Raw genomic sequence first — 21,382 nt, 5'->3', positions numbered from 1 at the left:
AGGCATGAGCAAAGAAGACAGCACATGCCGTCAGGAGACCAAGGGACATATATCAACACAAGAGGTGATGTCCTATGAAAAGGAATTGAAATCATTGGATTGGAGGTCCCAGAGGGTTGAAGGATTACTGCAGTCAGGGCACAAAGATAAGGCAGAAGGAAATTAGGTGAATGCATTAAGAAATTGGGGTGCTTACACATGCAGAAAAATGAAACTGGACCATTCCTTACACCACACACACAAAAATAAACTAAAAATGGATGAAGGACCTCAATGTGAGAAAGGAATCCATCAAAATCCTTGAGGAGAACACAGGCAGCAACCTCTTTGACCTCAGCCACAGCAACTTTTTCCTAGGAACATCACCAAAGGCAAGGGAAGCAAGGGCAAAAATGAACTATTGGGATTTCATCAAGATCCAAAGCTTTTGCGCAGCAAAGGAACAGTTAACAAAACCAAAAGACACGGACAGAATGGGAGAAGGTATTTGCAAACAACATATCAGATAAAGGGCTAGTATCCAAAATCTATAAAGAGCTTAGCAAACTCAACACCCCAAGAATAAATAATCCAATCAAGAAGTGGGCAGATGACATGAACAGACATTTCTGCAAAGAAGACATCTAGATGGCCAACAGACACATGAAAAAGTGTTCCACATTACTCGGCATCAGGGAAATACAAATCAAAACCACAATGAGATACCACCTCACACCAGTCAGAATGGCTAAAATTAACAAGTCAGGAAATGACAGATGCTGGCGAGGATGCGGAGAAAGGGGAACTCTCCTACACTGTTGGTGGGAATACAAGCTGGTGCAACCACTCTGGAAAACAGCATGAGATTCCTCAAAATGTTGAAAATAGAGCTACCCCTATGACCCAGCAATTGCACTACTGGGTATTTACCCTAAAGATACAAACATAATGGTCTGAAGGGGCACGTGCACCCGATGTTTATAGCAGTAATGTCCACAATAGCCAAACTATGGAAAGAACATAGATGTCCATCAACAGATGAATGGATAAGAAGAAGTGGTATATATACACAATGGAATACTATGCAGCCATCAAAAGAAATGAAATCCTGCCATTTGCGATGACGTGGATGGAACTATAGGGTATTATGCTTAGTGAAATAAGTCAATCGGAGAAAGACAACTATCATATGATCTCCATATGAGAAAAGTAGAGATGCAACGTGGGGGTTTGGGTGGTAGGAAAAGCATAAATGAAACAAGAAGGGATCGGGAGGGAGACAACCATAAGAGACTCTTAATCTCACAAACAAACTGAGGGTGGCCGGGGGAGGGGAGGTCAGGAGAGGGTGGTGGGGTTATGGACATTGGGGAGGGTATGTGCTATAGTGAGGGCTGTGAAGTGTGGAAATCTGGCGATTCACAGACCTGTACCCCTGAGGCTAATAATACATTATATGTTTATTAAAAAATTAAAAAATAATGTAAAAAAAGAAATTGGGGTGCTTAAAACTGAGTCAATAGAGGGGTTGCAGTTAATTCTTGGTTATGACAGAGCATAGACACGAGCATGGGAGTGTGCAGCTGAAGTTGTGTAGGGACAAAGTATACCTTCCCGGACATTGCAAACAAGAGGTAAATGGTCTGAAAGCCTAGAATGTTGGAATGCAGGTACTGAAAGTACTGAAATGTATGTAGTATATATGAAGTCCAATAGGCAGCCAGCAGCTGAAGTCATCAGAAATGAGAGGGATAATCTGTGAGGTGGTGAGTTGTTGAGTTTGATGACATTGGGTACATTGCTGGGGTTTAAAGGAAGGTTGGAAGAAGAATGGTCTGGAAGCAGAATAAGGAGCAAAATAACATTCTGTCCACTTCCAGGGCCCATGGTTCAAGCAAGTGGGAGAGAAAATAGCTGTCACTTTAGGGGGTCAAAGAGGGATTCCTCAATGGAAACCCAATCTCAGAGCAAGAAGGTGAAGAGGACTTTTGGAAGAATTTGAGGATGAGGGTTTTATTGATCACTAAGTGAAAATTGTCCCAGAAAGCACTGGAAGGGATTCAAGTGTTGGAAACTTGGGGAGGAGGGTATACAGAGCCTGGTATGGATTTGATTCTGGGGGCTGAGGGGTGAGTTGGGAGTGCAAGGTTTCCTCAGGTGGCTAACATTACAGAACCGGAACATAGAAGGTTATCTGATTATGTCAAAGCAGATGGTGGAGTTTGGTAGCCTGGGGAAGAAAAGCAGGTGGGAGGAGGCAGTGTTTTTACCCATAGCCCCCTGACTTCTCTTATAAGAACACTTCTGATGGCATTTGGGGTTTACCTAGAGAATCTAGGGTAAGCTTCTCCTCTCAGGACCCTTAACTTCAGCACTTTTTTTTTTTTTTCTGTAAAATTCAGTGTTCACTGTATTGCCATGTAAGGTACCATTCATAGGTCAGGGACCAGGAAGTCAACAATTTTCAGGGGATCATTTCTTAGCTTACTACCTTTCTGGCCCCCAAAGATTTGCATTTATCCCACATGCAAAATATAGGCATTCTATTCCAGTATCAAAGTCACAACCCATTTCACCATCTACTCAAGTCCCAAATCCTCATCTAAATCTCAGTCTCGCCATCTAAATCACCTAGACCAGATTTAGGTGAGAATCTGGATATTATCCATCCTGGGCCAAAATTTCTCTTCCTGTAGGTATGAAACTAGAAAATAGTTTGTTTCCAAACTGCAGTAGTGGGGCAGGTATAACAGTTGTGCACATGTTCATGCTAAAAGGGAGAAAATTGAAGGAATAAAGTTCCAGTAAGTTCGAAGTCTTCAAGGGCAAATTTTACTCGGGTTCAAGGCCTCGGAATAATCCTTGGTTACACAACTTGGTAGCCTTCTGCACCTATGGCTCCATCCTTCCAGTGGTTCTTTCCTTTTTTCTAGAAGGGTGGCACCGTTTGCACCTGGCTAGTTTTATCAGCCTGTTTTCTGCTTGTAGAATTTTGGGAGTCCTTCTTTCATGTTGTTATATCTCTGTTTCTTTCAGGCCACCTGACAATTTCTCCTGATACAATCTTCTCAAAAGCTTTGTTGGGTCTTTAGCGTATGTTACAGTTTTATTCATACTATTAAACAAGAGGGCCTTCTGTGCATCTTTCCTGGATAATCCCATCTCGATACCTGGCTTCCTTGAGATGACTGATTGGATCCAAGAGTCACACATGTAATCTTTTCATCTAAAGGTTGTCCAGCTACATCTTTAGTCTTCTCTCCAGAGCATGTTTTTTCTAATAACAAATCTTCCCATTTGGCATCATTTGTAATCAGGATAGACTGAGAATTTCTCAAATCTTCAAGAGCTGGTTCCTTTCTGCTTAATAGTGTTTCCCCTTATTTTATCTATTTCCTCTCTCGTTGTATTACTATAAGTAGCAAAAAGAAACCAGACCACATCTTCAAGATTTTGTTTGGATATCCAAGTTTATCACTTATAAATTCTGCTTTCCATGCAACTGTAGGATGCTGTTCAGCCATGTTTTCTGAAACTGTATAATAGTGATCATTTGTGCCCCTCTTTTCTTTCTTTTTTTTTTTTTTAAAGATTTTATTTATTTATTTGACAGACAGAGATTACAAGTAGGCAGAGAGGCAGGCAGAGAGAGGAGGAAGCAGGCTCGCCACTGTGCAGAGAGCCCAATGTGGGGCTCGATCCCAGGACCCTGGGATCATGACCTGAACTAAAGGCAGAGACTTTAACTCACTGAGCCCCCCAGACGCCCCCCCACCCCCTTTTCAATAGAGCACTCCCCATTTTCTTCTGATCCTTGCCAGCAGTGCTGTTAATGTCCATATTTCTACCAAATTCTGTTCACGGACAATATGGAAACTTCTCTCTTGTGCCTCTTACTTCCTTCTGAGCCCTCACCAGCAGTATCTTTAATGTCCATATTTCTACCAACAGCCTGTTCAAGTCAACTTAGAATATTCCATCGTGCACTCACCATTTCCCATCCTTCACCCCATTATCCAATTCCAAAGGCCTTACAGATTTCTAATTATTGTTACAGTAGGCACTGCACCTCCTGTTATCATAATCTCTGCTAGCTTCCTGGAGTTGGCTACAAGCCACAAACTGGGTGGCCTTAAATTATAGGAATCTATTCTCTCAATGTTCTGGAGGCTAGCAATCTAAACTCAAGGACAGCAGAGCGCCTTCCCTATAGAGGCTCCAGGGGAGAATCCATCCTTATTTCTTTCAGCTTCTGATGGCTGTTGACATTCTTTGACTTGTGACCGTATCACTCCCATCTCTTCCTCTGTGTCCATACCCTCTGCTCCTCTTTTGTGTGTTTGTGTCTTGATTTTTGTGTTTCTCTCTTATGAGGACATAGGGATGGCATTAGGCCCTCCTAGATATAACAAGGTAAGCTCCACCTTTGAATATTCTTAACTTAATCCCATCTCTTGCATAAAGTAAAAGGTTTTTTTCTTCTTTTTTTGTCATATAAGGTAATATTCATAGGTTAGGAATTAGGAAATGGACGGGTCTTGGGACAGCATATTTCCAGCCTACTGTTCGCCATGCAACATTATCACCCTTCAGGGGAAAAGGCTTTCTTGTAAGCCTCTGCCACCAAAGGTAGATTCAGTCCACCTGATCATTAGCTCTTGTTAGGAAAAAAGTCTTTGATTTTGAACCTGAAAGATATTCTACACAGATTTCAATAGAATAGGAGAGAAAAGGAAAGCATGGTTTTTATTTCATAATGAGGTCTGTGCTTATTTATACAGGGAACATATAAGGATTTGAATGTCAAGGGTAGTGTAGGAAGAGGCAGAATTAGGCACACTGTTGCTATGGTGATACAATTAGTATTTCCTTTGACTTCCCTAAGAGACCCTGCAGCCAACTTTTCTACATAGAGATATTTAGCACAGTTTGAATCCTCTTCAGTTTCCTTTGTTCAAACAAACTCATTCCCCTTCTCAGCAGAGAAGCATGTATTGAAGTTATTCTGCTTAGCAAAGGTCTTTCTGCTGCTCTGTTCCTCTCAACACATAGGCACATACCCATGAACCTGCCTGTCTGATAATAATCCACTTGCCTTTAGCTTTCCATCCTCGTAATCCAGCAATTTCAAATTATGGATGCACATTATAATCCCCCACTGAGTTCTTTAAGAATCTAAGTGTCCAGGCTAGCCATGAAGCAGCCACATCAGAACCACTGGTGGTGAGGTCCAGGCATGGGGGTGTGAACAGGTTGCTCAGGAGACTGTGATGTCCATCATCATATGGGAATGTTTTGTCCTACACACCTTGGATCCGTTTTAAGTCATTACTTAATACTCTTCCCTCTCCTTTTGCTCTTCAACCTGGTTTCAAACCCCTATCATTGGAGTTCTCAAGTCAGCTGTCTTCTCCTGAATTACTTTGAAGCCGGCTTCTTGCTTATACCTAATACCTGCTAACAGGTTGTCCTGGTGGCCAAAGACGATCAGCTCCTGGGGCATGCCTGTATTGCCTGGTCTATATCCTGCAGGATGCTCCATGCTCGAATCCCTCCTATTGTGTAATAGTACACCCTCCTCTGATCATCTGCGGAACTTTGGGAACTGGGTATTATTCTGACTCATGGTGATACCTGAAGCTGTCGGTAAGTCCTGTCCTGTATTCAGGAGCACTGGCTGGAAAGTAGACAATGTTATAGCTCCAACAAGAGCCACCAAACCTAGAACTCTAAGCCCATTATGGCCGGTCATCTATATTCTCCTCCCTGCAAAGGAAATAGGTACTGGGATATATGTCCTATGAAGCACATATTACACTATTGTAATTGTCTATTTACTTAGTGCTGTGTCTTCAGTGTTTATCTCTCAGGAGTTAGAAATATTTCCCGTACACCCTTCATGGTCTTCCCCTCAACTCTCTTTGGCTGGAAGTAGGACATATGCCCAGCTCTAAATAGATCAGTAGTGAGAGTAATGGGACTATCTTTGGCTTTGATAAATCAGATTTTATCAAATTATTAGTGTAAGTAATTAGCACTTATTACTCTGGTTTCCACTAGGTTGTATATCCTAAGGAAAACCCATCTTGTTTACTATTATATTGCCTACATCTTGCATAGTGCTTAGCATATAATAGTCAAGCAAAAAAAAAAAACTTTTTTGATAAATAAATGAAAGAATGATTAGGTGCAGTTGTAGTAAGACTCTTCCTGATTCCTACCTCCCTATGTGCTACTTAACTTCCCTCCCCCGTGACTACATTAAGTGAATTCAGGGAGTAAATTTCATTGTCTATGGCTGCTACATGTACATAGTTCTCGGAACCAGGACTTTTCATCTAATTAGTCCCATCGTACCCAAACATAGATTATCTGTGGCCCATGGAACCTTCCATATTCCATCACACTAGGCTCTGTTCTCTCCAGTGGCTAAGCTACCATAGTCTAGAACATGAGTAATGTCATTCAAGAAGTGCGGAATTTCTCCCTGTGAGGTTGCCTCTGAATCCTATAGATCTGTATTTATGTAGTAGGGCTGCCCTAAGAAATACCAAGACTGAGTGGCTTAAAGAACACATTTATTTCCGGATGGTAGAAGTTTGAGGTCAAGGTGTCCACAGGTGTTCATTTCTTCCGAGGCCTCTTCCCTGGGCTTGCATTTCGTTTTCTTCCCTTGTGTCTTCACCTAGTCTTGCATCTGCTCACTTCTGTGTCCTAACCTCTCTTCTGAGAGCAGTGCTTGTATTGCAGTAGGATCCACCCTATGTGCCTCATTTTAACTTAAATACCTCTTTAAAAAAAAAAATATTTTACTGATTATTTGACACAGAGAGAGATCACAAGTAGGCAGAGAGGCAGGCAGAGGGAGAGGGGAAGCAGGGTCCCAGCTGAGCAGAGAGCCTGACTCGGGGCTCGATCCCAGGACGCTGAGATCATGACCTGAGCTGAAGGCAGAGGCTCAACCCACTGAGCCACCCAGGCGCCTGATTTTAACTTAATACCTCTTTAAGTTCCCATCTCCAAACACAGTCAAATTCACAGTTAGAGGCTGAGACTTCAGTTTGGGGTGGGGTGGGTGGGCACAATTCAAACCTTAATGTCTCTAAATGCCACACCAGCAGCCTGACTCATTAATTGGCACACAACAGTTGTTGGGTCTACCCTTTTCCCTGCCCTAGAATAAGGATCTAGTTTACCAGATGAAATAGAACACAAAGTAAGGTTTTAGCTCAGTCAGCAGAAGCTCTGCTGATGGGGCACTTACTTTAAGATAATTCGGAAGAGGTCAGAATCAGTGGGCGCTCCAATGCTTTTGCTAATTATTGGTGGCAATAATTGCTAGACTCTAGTCTTTGAAGATTCTCTAAAGATTCCAGTGAAATCATTAAACTTTAGTTTATTTGAATTCCATAAATAATTAAATACTGTTTTGTAATTCTCAAGAACTTTTTAAAAACTTTCTGTTGTGCCCTGAATCCGAGAACTCTCCCACAGGGCTTCACCTGTGTTGACTCCACTTAATTCAAATTCTAATATTCCCACCATTGCCAGTCATTAGGGCACAATGGAGAACAATTTCAAGTTTCTTTGACCCATCCCTACCACTATTCCTCCTTCTATGGAGCAGTTGGCCATTCTTACCAGGGACAAATCTGATTTATCAAAGCCAAAGATAGTCCCATTACTCTCACTACTGATCTATTTAGAGCTGGGCATATGTCCTATTTCCAGCCAAGAGAATTGCGGGAAGACCATGAAGGGTGTAGGGGAAATATTTCTAACTCCTGAGAGATAAACATTGAAGACACAGAACTTTTCTTCTGCCTCTGGACATTGTCACCTCTGAAATATAGGTAGGTATATTACTACCAGCCTCAGCTAGGCTGACAAATTATGGAGAAAGACTAGATAATAGGGAAGCGCATGGATCCTAACATGACATGTCTGAGACTCCCCTATAATCCTGCCTTCTTAGAAGATTAAATTATTCACTGGGTTTAGCTGATTTCCTTCATACACCTGGGTTTTATTTGTTTGTGTGGTTTTTGTTTGTTTGTGTTTGTAGCTGGTGACATTTTAAGTGGTTCATTAATTCAATTAAAAGAAGGAACTACTGTGGGAAGAGAAAGTCTCCTGGGTTGAGGAAATACTGTGGAGACAAGATAAGCTCCCTCTCAGAAAGACTGACATTAAACACATCAATTTTATTCCTTAAATTTCACTGATTCTTCTTGAGAAATACCACGAGATAAAAATACAGAATAAAATAAGAATATAAAAAAGAGAGGCTTACCTTCAGTTGAACTGAGATTTGGTGTCAATGAAAGCTTCCTACAGAAAGTGATTAACCTTAGATAAAAATACAGAGTGTTTTCAGGATTCCTTTCAGGAGTGATTCTTCTCCTTTCCAGAAACTGTGGTATTTTCTCTTTAACAAAGTGGATTCACAGAGAGTTCCTAGTGTTCTTCTATTGTCAAATTCTGCACAAAAATAAGAAGAAGCCAGAGGCACATTTTGAGGGATTATTCAGGAGCCAGTCATTGGTATTAAGAAGGTCTGGGTTGATGTCCTGGCTCTCCCACTTGACTTGCTGGCACCATAGACCAATTTTAACACGGCTACAAGCCTTAGTTCTTTATTCTGTAAAGGGGGATGAAAATCCTTAGCTTACAGTGCTGTTGTACCAAGTAAATGAGAAACCGCTTAACGTAGCAGCCAATACGTAGAAAATGCTCTCTAAATGGTTAAAATTGTTTTTTCTACTTTCTGAGTGCCTGTTATTCTAGGCGCATGATACAGTATGTATGTTTCTGAATATGGAACATTTTGGTACAGAAATCCTAATTTGAGGTACAAAAAGTTGAATGAAAATTGCAGTTTTCTCTAACTGCCTCTACTGATCTTACCATATTATCTTTTGGCACGTACCTGGTACCGCTATCATTCAAAGATGATTAACAGCCAGGAAAAAAAAAACAAAAAAAAACTTATATATACAAACTTGAGGGAAAAAAAAATGAAGAGAAACGAAACAGAAAAGTAGATTGAGATTATACAAGTAATTATCATAGGAAAGAGAGGAAATATTTTGACCAACAGTTTTCTGTAGTTTCAGAACATCCCCATACTCCAGTGGGGGCCAACCTGGAGGACGTCTGCCACACTCAGACTCTCTCATGGACCACAACTAAAAACTGGACAAAAAGCAGGAAGCAACCACCACAATAACGAGGAGTTCACTAGCAGAGAGACCGAGAAGAGACCAAATTGGAAGAACAACATTTAGGAGGTGAGGATCTAGCAGTGAGTAAGGGGGATAGGATTGATCAAATGTGAAAAAATTAAATGAAAACCAGTTGAAAAGTGATTAGGAGACTGGAAAGCAGGTGATGGTTATCTAACAGAATGAAGTCTGTATAATCTACAGATATTTGTAAGATATGTAAACTATTTTGAATATATTTTAAGATAGAAGTAGAAGAAAACGTTCCTGAAATGAAGGAGTTCAGAAGTGAGGGTTAAGAAATATTATAGGAACAGGAAAATTCACACAAAATGATCAAAACCAAGATACCGTTGTGGCAAAAATTTCTGAACTGCAAATATTAGGAGAGACTCAGGGCATCGGGGCAGAAATAAAAGGTGTCATTTAAAGGGGAAAAAGATCTGATTGACTTCAGACTTGCTAAAAGATAGAATTATTTGTAAAACTGTGAGGAAAAAATATATGATAGAAATATGTTATATTCTGGCTAAGCTATCCTTCAGAGAAACATATCTTAATCTGAGTCCTGAGGAAATGTGGAATCTCTGCGCCCTTATGAAAACACTACTCAATAAATAAAAGACAACGGAGGATATAGCAACGTAGTTACTCAGAAATGAATATAAGAGGTAAGTGCTACATCTACTTACATATTATGCAAGGACAATATAACTGTTGGAAATAAGTTTGAAGACTAATAATGTCCTAAATCTGGACAGTGCAAAATGGTAAGACATTTGAAAAAAATCTGGAAGATGCGTGTGAGAAAGACTAAGTATGCCAAATTTCTTATTTTAACATCAAAGTCAATAAATGGTAATATCCAAAGTTGGAAATGCAGTTTGAAAAAAAAAACAGTGGCAATGCCTTAAGTATTCTTTATCATTTACCTTTTCTTGTACTTTAGATAGTATTTTAGGAAATAATACATGTGTTAGTAAAAATTTATTTAAAGTTCAGTAATTCTTTTACTCTTTTATTTGATCGACTATACATTGAAAAAGATAAAGAATAAAATTATATTTTAATTTAAATCAGTAAGAGTATGATCCCATTTGGTAAAGCTTTTTTCCTTAGTGTGAATTACCTATTTATGCATCCATCCTTTCACTCACCCAAGTACTTACCTACCTACCTATTCTCCTATTCTTATTATTAATAAATACACTTGAGTTGATGACATCATAATTACATAAGTAAAGAAGAGTCTTTACTTTAGGAGAGTTAAGGAGATCTCCAAATTTTGAGACTTTGGCATTGTTTTATTCCAACAGCACAAAGTACTTAATAAATCAACCAATATTTAATAGCTATTTAATAGAATCTCTTAAATATCCAAGAAACCTTATGGGGGGGGTGTCTATAAATATAAGAATAGAAAAAGAAGCATTCATGTCCTTACTTTGTGTTCTAAAAAAACGTTTTATGGCCCAAAGTTTGCAAACCACAGAAGAGTGATTTTATATGTATAAATTTTAAATACAAGTGATTTGTGATTTTGGAATTGTGGAAGATTGATTTATATGGAAACGTTTGCTTCAGGAATGTTACATTAAACCAGTTTTGTTCCTAATTGCTTTAACTTACTATGAGTTCAGTCACTGACTTGAACGGGGTTTTCTCTGGCCTTCCCTTGCTAACTGTGCCTGCACTGGTGGGAATGGTGCCTTGTTGTTCTCTGGAAGGATAATCAGGCTCAGTGAGGTAACTGTGGAATGTACCTTACCTCTTCTGTAATTTAAGACCCCCAATGATGACTAATCTTCTATCTTTTCTTTTCAATTTGAGTGATGGAAATTGAATTTGCTTTTATGAAGTTATTTATTTTGTTGAAAGTTAAGACATGTACTAAAAACATGTTCAAAGAACACAGAACAAATGCATTAATAAACAAGTATTCTTTTATACTTCGGACTCTGAGTTTCTTTTTTTTTTTTTTAATTTTTTTTTTAAAGATTTATTTATTTATTTGACAGAGAGAGATCACAAGCAGGCAGAGAGGCAGGTAGAGAGAGAGGAGGAAACAGGCTTCCCGCAGAGCAGAGAGCCTGATGCGGGGCTCGATCCCAGGACCCTGAGATCATGACCTGAGCCGAAGGCAGCGGCTTAACCCACTGAGCCACCCAGGCGCCCCTCTTTTTTTTTTTTTAAGATTTTATTTATTTATTTGACAGACAGAGATCACAAGTAGGCAGAGAGGCAGGCAGAGAGAGAAGGAGGGGAAGCAGGCTCCCTGCTGAGCAGAGAGCCAGATGCGGGGCTCAATCCCAGGACCCTGAGATCATGACCTGAGCTGAAGACAGAGGCTTTAACCCACTGAGCGACCCAGGTGCCCTGGACTCTGAGTTTCTTAATGGCAACCATGGTTAGTAAATTCCTTTTGCTTTTTTCCTGAAAAAGTTCTTGCTTTTTAAACGTTTATATTTAAACATATAAGACACACATGTTCCAAAAATACAAATCAGAGCATATATTTGCACTGCTCTGAATTTTGATTTTTTTCATTAAAAAAATACCTGAGGATATCTCCCCTCAGTCAGCTTGTACAGAAACATATGACATCATTCTTTTAATTGCTGCATCTTACTCTATTCAGTGTTTGTACCATAAGGAATTGAAACAAATTCCTTGTCAGAGGACATATTTTTTCCTCAGGTTTTTGGTTATTTCCAAATTTTGAAGCAGTGAATGTGCTTGGGTGTGTCCTTGCACACACATGTATGTGTGGGAAGCTATCCAAATCAGGGGTCACTTATTTACCTAATTCTTGTGGGTGTGGCAGTGTGTAGACTGCAAGACTGTCCTCAGTTAAGATAGTCTCCTAAAGATGAAGTGTTTTCTAAGTTCTAAAGTTGGAGCATTTAAGACACTGATGTATATATTTATGATGTCATTAATAGTGTTTGAGGTGGCCTGTTTTCTCTGTGGCTTTCATAATGTACAATCTACAATGTTGTGTGAATGGTGGCTCCTGGGGGTGTGCAACCTGTAAATGGTGGCTCTGATTTCTAAAAACTCTGTCATCAGACTGAGTTAGGAGACTATTAAGTAAAGAGTAGTATACTTTTTTCATTTTAATTTGCATCCAACTAATTGTAAGGGTGCCTCACCATGTTTTTATATTAGTGATCCCCTTCTTGGTGTGTGTGTGTGTGTGTGTGTGTGTATAGTTTTATTCATGCTGTTTGCCTATTTATTTTCCTATGGCTTATAGGTTAAAACTCTTTATATGTTGAAGACTTAAAAGTTAAAAATAATCATTATTTTAAATGCGCTGCATATAATTTCTCAGTTGCATATCACTCTATTGATTATGTAAAATTTAATACAGTTTGAGTTGAGTGTCTTTAATCTAAAGACCTTTTCCATTCAATGGTAATAAAAAATCATCCATAGTTTCTTTTCCATCCTTTTTAACTTTTGAAGTAATTTAAGGAAAGGAGTTGATATCCAACTTTTTCTTTTTACTCCAAATGGCCTGTTATTTTGATACCATTTATTGAATAGCATATATTTCTTACTGACTAGAAGTGCACTTTTCTTGTATGCTAGATTCCCATGTGTGTTGAGTTGGTAACATCTTTATAACTGAGCTAGACGAGCAAGCTAGGTACAAAATACATACAAAATAGGGAGGAGGAAGAATAAAGGATTCTTTTGGGGATATGTTCCTTTGAATTATGTTTAAAACAAACATAAAGAGATTCATAAGGTGTTTGGGATTTCTGTGTTCAGACTCATTTTAAGTCAGATTCTCACGGGAATTTAGCCACCATTGCTTGTTTGGTCAAACTGGATTGCCTCCAGATAGTTTAACTTCTGTGTCACCATAGTTTATCTTGTATGGAAAGGACTTCAGTCTTGGCTCTAATAGTTTAGGAAAGTAAGATGGTTCTAACTCCAAATGAGTGGTCAGATAATTCATCCATGACCTTTTATATTTTGATTTTAGGTAAAGAGGTGTATAGAAAATGCCTTTTATGAGTAGACAGTTCTAGTAACTTTGTTTTTTTTTTTTTTAAGATTTTTTATTTATTTATTGGACAGACAGAGATCACAAGTAGGCAGAGAGGCAGGCAGAGAGAGGAGGAAGCAGGCTCCCTGCTGAGCAGAGAGCCCGATGTGGGGCTCGATCCCAGGACCCTGGGATCATGACCTGAGCTGAAGGCAGCGGCTTAACCCACTGAGCCACCCAGGCACCCCGTAACTTTGTTTTTAATAGGTTGGCTATATTTAATGATATTTAATGATAAAATGGCTGAATTCTTTTGATGTCTTCAATTGTTCCATGTAAATAACCTGTTCAGGAGGTAGATTTTCATGGAGAATCTATGTAAACAGTTGTCTTTTTATAAAATTCTATTAATTTTCAGAATTTGAAGACTTGGTTTCCACAAATTTATTTGTATAAAATTAGCAATGACACTTGCCTTAGGAAAAAACATTAGGAACTTCGGCCAAGAATCCTCTTGGAAAAAATATTCCCTGAAGAAACCAAAAAGGTTATTGACTGTTTACTCCAATTTAATTTGGACTTAGTCAGAACATTGGATGACTGTAATCTTCTGAAGCCTTTTCATTTTTAGTTAACGTTTAGCTGAATCTTTCTTCTGTGTTTCCCCCTGTCTGTTATGAGGTACAATCTAAAATCCAGCCAATTCATTTCTAAATTTTAATTAGATTACCACCTGTCCTTATCACATTTACATGAGTCATTTTTGGAATGGATGTGTATATACTGAGCCAATTTGTACGAGAGATAATAGTATACAACAGTCAAGATGTAGAGTATTGCTAGGTTATAATTCTCACTTCTACTCAAATTTTCCAGGCATCTAAATTTTATGACTGGATTTTAGATTCATCCAGGATGGATCCCAATACTTGGAAATTATTTGAACCTAAGCATATGATAGAATGAAGTGGAATGAATTATGGACAGAATTCTCATCTAATGTCCAGAAGGCTGGTCCCTTGGCAAAACATTAGAAGATTATGAATAAACTCGGAATGAAATATGTTTAGGTCATTATTTTCAAGGCACTAACAAAAGAAAACATTTTAACAGGAGAATGGCTTTAGAAGCTCAGACACAAAATTCTGAAAATAGTATAAAATATTAAATGTGAAACTGGTTTACATATTCTGGGACATGATGGAATTTATAGATTTGTAACTTAAATTGGGTCTTCTTTCCTGGATATATTTATATTGTCCCCCTGCATCAGCCTTGGCATTGGCACATCAGTCCAGGAGGGCCTATATGAAGATTTTTAAGAACAATATGAAATAATGCAGCCTGGACTTGTAATGCTAGACCTAGTAGCAGCAGCCAATGGAGCAACTGGACCTGGTCCAAGAGTGTACCTTTAAAGTAGTTTCCAATCAAGTTTTAGTTTTGATTTTCAAGTTCTTAAGTTTTAGATTTCTTTTTTTTTTTTTTTGAAGATTTTATTTATTTATTTGACAGAGAGATCACAAGTAGGCAGAGAGGCAGGTGGAAGCAGGCTCCCTGCTGAGCAGAGAGCCTGATGCGGGGCTTGATCCCAGGACCCTGAGATCATGACCTGAGCTGAAGGCAGAGGCTTTAACCCACTGAGGTTTTAGCACCTCAGTCTGAACAGACTCCTCATAGGCCAAATGGGCGAAACTCCAAACTTCCAAACAACAGCAGTGTCTGAAAATTGTGTTGTCTGAAATTCAAAACCCTCAAATTCTTGATGAGAACTACCACTGTGGTAGGTTCATGGGGAAGGTTCCCAGAGTAGACGATGCAATGTACACTCTCACTGTAGTTACCAGACCTGGATCTTTGGTGAGCTGGGCTTGGACACACGAATTCCTTTTGAGCACCTGGCTGAAGGTGTAGCTGCCACGGAACTGGTACCATTTAAAAATTTTGCCACCTTGGAACTTTCTCCTAGGCCCATATTCTCAAGCTTCTTACCACTCCCATAATAAGAAAAGGCTCAGAAAATCTCACCCGGGTGAACTCAAAAGAAATAGCCATTTGTGCCCAATATTGATAGTGTTTAAAGAAACTTGTCCATCTCTAGTCCTCTGTGGAGGGTTTTTATTTTGTTTTCATTTTTTTTTCCTAATTGAATGCCAACTCTGAAGTTGGTTGGGATGATAAGCCACACTAGGGCATCTGCAAGAGGCCACGCCTCACTCTATTTGTGAGTCAATTGCTACCTGCAATCGTCCCCGTTTCCTCAGGTCCTTGGTGGGTGAGGACTTGGTGACCATGCTGGGTCTCTTCTGGCTGAGGTCTGAGTGACCACTGTTGAGCATTCTCCCTGAGGTACCATGAGCCAGAGGGAAAGCCACAGCAGAGTTTGTGAACCAAGTTTTAGATTTTTTTTCTTTTTTTTTTTTTTAAGATTTTGTTTATTTATTTGACAGACAGAGATCACAAGTAGGCAGAGAGGCAGGCAGAGAGAGAGAGGAGGAAGCAAGCTCCCTGCTGAGCAGAGAGCCCGATGTGGGGCTTGATCCCAGGACTCTGGGATCATGACCTGAGCTGAAGGCAGAGGCTTTAACCCACTGAGCCACCCAGGTACCCCCAAGTTTTAGATTTCTTTCTTTCTTTCTTTCTTTCTTTCTTTCTTTCTTTCTTTCTTTCTTTCTTTTTTAAGTTTTAGGTTTCTAAGACACAACACAAGTTATCAGTCCCAGAGGGCCAGTAGCCAGATCCAGTTCTAGCTGAAGGTCCAAGACTTTGAGGCCAGACTTGAGGCCAGATCAAAGTAGCAGCTTGTTGAGACCCAGAGTTTTGTTGTTGGTTGTTGTTGCTGTTCCCAGGTTAAAAACTTTCTTTTTGGAAGAAAACAAAACGAAGAACCACTTAAAAAAAAAAAAAAAAGTCAGGGGAAGAACACTATAGAAGGTCAAGCCGCTGACCTCTGGCAGATCACAAAGAGCCAGCAGTGAAGCTGGCCCAGGAGATCCCCATCTTGGTGCTGCCATCTGTCTTCCTCACCCAGATCTCATTGGCCCCGACAGAGCTGGTCCCACAGCTCAGCTTCTGGCTGTCCTTTGAGTGCAGATAGATGGCTCTTGGGGTACCATCTTTCATCCTAATACAGTTTCCTATCTTCTCTCCAAGCTTCAAATTTCTGGGCTAGAGACTCTGCCAGTGTGGCAGGCAAGAGTTCAAGAGAGGATGGGGATGCAGGTCCTTTGGGTAACTTAAGCTTCTCTAACATTCTCAGATACCCCATGATCTGTTTGTCTGTTGACAAATAGTTCCGCTGGGCAGGAGCCGGTTTTCTCCTTTCATCACAAGCAATTGTTGCATGTAGCTTTGGGTATCTGTGGCTGATATTTATTTGTTACTTTCAGCATTAGGGGAGGTTGGGCTCATTTGAGGTCTCCATGACAATGCCAAGCAGGGCTGCTATTGCCTGATTGTATAAAGGTCAGGATGAATAGGGTAGGTTTAAAAAAAATAATATTAATAACCACACTGTAATATGTTATTACTTGACAAACATTATTCCAAGCAATTATTACATAAACACAATTTATTTAGTCTTCAAAGCAATGCTCTGAGGCTGGTACTATTAGCATCTCTCATTTACAGATTCATATGGAGGCTTAAAAAGCATGTGGCAGAGTCCAGATTCCATCAAAATGCCTGGAGTCTGCACTTCTAACCACTGTGCTATACCACCTCCTGTTCATCACCGAGGTAATGGACAGTCATGATATCAGAGAGAATGGGACGTACTGGTGGGTTTTGGGGGTCTGGTGGAAGTAACTTTATCAGATGCCTCTGGACAGACTGGATGTTATCCCTAAAAACTTTCATTGCAAAGAAATGGCTGTGGAGTGCTTAGCAAGGGGCTGTTTGTCATTTATAAAATGATCCTTCTGGAGAGTTAGGTTAGGTTACTAGGGAGAGCACAAGAAACCGACCCAAGTAGACCCCTGGAAGCATTGCCTTGTGTATCCAAATCAAGTCCTTAAAAAAGTTGGAATTGCTTCTGTTTACTGAACTGTTCTTTTGTTCCCTTGGGGAGAGACCTATGTCACGTTCATTCATTCAGCCATGTGCATTGAGTCTCACTCTGTGCCTGTAGTATACAAGATGCTGGGGATGAAAAATGGAACGATGTTGTCCCTGCCCTCATGTAACTTCAACACAAGTGAGGGAGAGAGAGCATCAAACAATAGGATGCTTCCTTTAAAAAAGTAAGTGCAGGGGTGCCTGGGTGGCTCAGTGAGTTGAGCGGCAGACTCTGGATTTCGGCTCAGGTCATGATCTCAGGATTGTGGGGTCAAGCACTCAGCACGGAGTCTGCATGAGTTCCTCCCTCCTGGTGCCCCTCCTGTCCCTGCTCTTTTTCTCTCTCTCTTCTTCATATAAATAAAGAAATCTTTAAAAAAGATAGATAAAAATGTAAGCATAGGGCACCTGGGTGGCTCAGTGGATTAAGCCTCTGTCTTCGGCTCAGGTCATGATCTCAAGGTCCTGGGATCGAGCTCCACATTGGGTTCTCTGCTCGGCAGGGAGCCTGCTTCCTCCTCTCTCTCTTTCTCTCTGCCTGCCTCTCTGTCTACTTGTGATCTCTCTCTGTCAAATAAATAAATAAAATCTTAAAAAAAATTTTTTTTTTAAATGTAAGCATAAACCAGACAAGTGGCACAGCAGGCTTTCTGGGGGAAGTCAAGGAAGCCTTCTCAGAAGAGGCAGCATTTTAATGGAAGCTTCCTGAAGGAAAGACTGTCAGGCGCACAGGCAGGGGAGGCTGTTCCAGGGCGAGCATGTGTAAAGGCAGGATGCCAGCCCAGAGCCTGGTGCATTCAGAGAACTCTAAGTAGTTCAATATTGCTGGCTTGCAAAGAGCAAGGCAGGAAATGACAGATGAGACTTGACATTTAGGCAGTGGCCAGATCTTAAAATTCTTTGTATGCCAAGGAAAAGAGTTCACAGTTTACTCTGTAGACACTAGGGAAGCATTTTAAGGGTTTTACGCCAAGGTTTCACGGCTAGATTTTTCATATTGGAACCATCACTCTGGCAGCAAGTATAGAAGATGGATTGGAGGGAGCTGATAGTAGAGGCAGGGGGCCAGGAGGCATGTTAGGCTGCTACTTTGGGGCATTTCCTGGCATTGGAAAGAGCAATAGCCTTGGGCTTTCTCAGTGAGTTGGGTCAGACCTCATGGAATTGCCGAGACCAACGTCAGGTAGGATCTGAGAGGTACGAGAAAACAGTGGTGATTCAGTTTGAGTGAAGGTGCGCAGTGTAATAGGTCGAGTTTGGAAATCGAACCAAATGTATTTGCAAGGTGGAAAGTCTTCTCAGTCATCCCCACATGTTCAGATGACTGCAGTGTCATCCTCAAGTGTACAATTTTACATTAGAAGCAGTCGTTTTCATCGTGGGGCATAGATTGCCTATGGAGGCCAAACCTACTCAATGCAGGGTTGTTGGTTTTTTTGTTGTTGTTGTTTTTTTTTAACTTCAGCAAGTCAGCTCTCTTGGATAGTGTCCAAGCTGAATTTCTAAACAAGTTCTGCATTGCAGAGAGTGTGTTTGCATTGTGCATTTTAGTGTGAAATGTACTGTTTCTTATTTCAGAAAATTATTGATCAGATTAGCTGAAGTTTCGTAATGTTTATGCTGTAGTTTCCCTGAGTTGGTTGACAGGAAGTTCATTCCTCTCTTCTCTTAGAGGATTTTTTTTTGGGGGGGTGGCGGGGGGTGCACCTACACACAATATACCCACACACAGCTTAAAAATACAGCCAGAGCTAGAGAGCATAATGTTAAGTGAAATAAGTCAGAGAAAGACAAATATCATATAATTTCACTCATATGGGGAATTTAAGAAACAAAATAAATGAACAAAGGAGAAAAGACAAGACAAAGAGACAAATCAAGAAACAGACTCTCAACTACAGAGAACAAACTGATGGTTCCCAGAGGGGAAGGGGGATGGGAGTTAAGCATACACTTATCATGATGCGCCCTGAGTAATGGATAGAATTGTTGAATTGCTGTATTATACACCTGAAACTAATATAACACTTCATTTTAACTATATTGGAATTAAAAAACTTAATAAAAACTTTCTTAGAATTATATCTACACATGTAAAAGATAAAATGTCTGGGGTTTTCTATAGTCTCTGGAAGGCAAAGCCTTGATTTGCTGATCTGAAGTCATCACTTAAAATTCTTCCTCTGTAAAGAAAATAATCCTTCCAAGATACTTAGAATATAAGGCTTATTTTCATGCCAATCTCATTCCATTTACATTTGTGCTGTATTTCTTACTTGTCATCCTAAAATAATACTTCTACCAGAAGTGTCAGTATTAAAATAAACACCATCAATAAATGCACTCGAGAGGTGCTGGGACCCTGGCTGAGTTTCTTATGTGAGTCATTCCATTAGCGTCTGACCCAACGCAGCTAAATCTCCATTGGCACCCAACTCCCTGGCATTTTACTTATTTTTTTTTTAAAGATCTTATTTATTTGTCAGAGAGAGAGCACAAGCAGGGGGGAGCAGCAAGGCAGAGGGAGAAGCAGGCTCCCTGCTAAGCAAGGAGCCCGATGTGGGGCTCGATCCCAGGACTCTGGGATCATGACCCACTGAAGGCAGACACTTAGCTGATTGAGTCCTTCCCTGGCACTTCAGAGGGGGTACTATTAATTGGCAAATTTCTCCTGAGCAATATGCATTGTCTTGATGCTTTTATGCTTGGGTTCTGTGTATCTGTGGACACATGCATGGGCCATGTAAGAACTTCTGTAACCTAGACAGCTGCCACGTTCTGTTTTCATTTTACTGATTACACACTCGAGCATCTCCCCTAATAAAACGAGCCCATCTGCAATGACGTGAGCAAAACAGAAAACATATAGGATGGCTGGGGGCCAGGAAGCTTATATGTACATTCCAGTAAGCTAATGCCTCACATACGGTATTGTGTAGGCTGTCACAACTCATGAGCCTCAATTGACATCACCTGGTACTGGTTTTTCCTGAATGTTCTACGTCATTCATTGTCTTCAAAGCTAATCTGGACTTGTGGTACTTTTGGCATGTAATCATTTCAGAAGACTGAGACGTACATGTGACCAGTGTAGGGTGGGGGGAATTTATTGGATAAAGGAAGTAATGTGATTCTGATGCATACTGACAGAGAACTGTAAGTAGAGATTTTAGGGTTAGACTCTAGAGGATTCAAATTTCCCCGACTTATTAACTATGTGACCTTGAGCAAGTTGTGTAACCTTTCTGTGCCTCAGTTTGCTTATTCATAAAAATAGAGGTGTAAGAGATCCTTTCTAGGAGGTTATTATAAGGACTAGGAAAATACATGTGAAGTGCTCGTCACAGAGTTTAAGTGTTTAATAGATATTTTCTCTCTTAGCACTCAAGTATCAGTGTTTGATTATCCTTCGGCCCACTGTGAACACTAATGTCGCTTAGTTTATGCAGGCAAATTAATATTCTGGGTTATCACAGATCATAAAGATGGAAAAGCTGTCTTCCAGAGAGGGTTACTTGAGTAAACCTGACTGAAATAGTGTCTTCCCCACCCCAGACAAGCCCCAAAACCTTACCCAAAATGGTTCTACTCATTTGTGCTTTTAACAGCCAGTGGATGCTAATCAGAAGCACATAAAATGTAAGTTCTGTGCAAAAAACAGCTTTTCCTACAGCTACCAGAAGTCGATGGTAATTGTAATGGAGAAGCGTAGAGCTGGGAATTCTCCTGAAGCACCTTGTAAATATGCAATTAACTGTTCTGTGTCTCATAAAGTCATCAGAAAGCACATCCTGCAAATGTGAGAAAAAGAACATATAAATATTAAATAATTATGCCCAGGACAGAGTAATTTTTTTTTTCAGAGCTGCAAATGCCAGTAGATCATAAGGAATTTATATATTCACTAAAGAATGTTTTTACAAATGAACTAATTCCAGACAGACATAACTCAATTCAGATGATTGAAACAAAGTCAAAGTTTTCCTGCTGCATCTAAGCAGAGGATTTAATTTTGTTTTCAGATGTTGTGAACTGTGTTGTGATTATTTTTCTATTCCTCATTTCACATAGTGCTTTGCTGAATTTTAGTAGCAGTCTTAGAAGAAAGGACTTCAGCTAAAATTTA

The 21,382-nt window shown here is 40.0% G+C and overlaps 1 long non-coding RNA gene across 1 annotated transcript; it reads left to right on the top strand.

The window, feature by feature from the left end:
- Positions 1–5,421: 5,421 nt before the first annotated feature.
- Positions 5,422–9,868, top strand: LOC125095397 (uncharacterized). Its single transcript, XR_007125865.1, has 3 exons — positions 5,422–5,625; positions 9,114–9,269; positions 9,738–9,868. It is a non-coding gene; the product is annotated as an uncharacterized LOC125095397 (long non-coding RNA).
- The last annotated feature ends 11,514 nt before the right edge of the window (positions 9,869–21,382 follow it).

Source organism: Lutra lutra, chromosome 3, assembly GCF_902655055.1.
Source record: "Lutra lutra chromosome 3, mLutLut1.2, whole genome shotgun sequence".
Taxonomy (NCBI): domain Eukaryota; kingdom Metazoa; phylum Chordata; class Mammalia; order Carnivora; family Mustelidae; genus Lutra; species Lutra lutra.
This window is presented reverse-complemented; position numbering and strand designations above follow the sequence as displayed.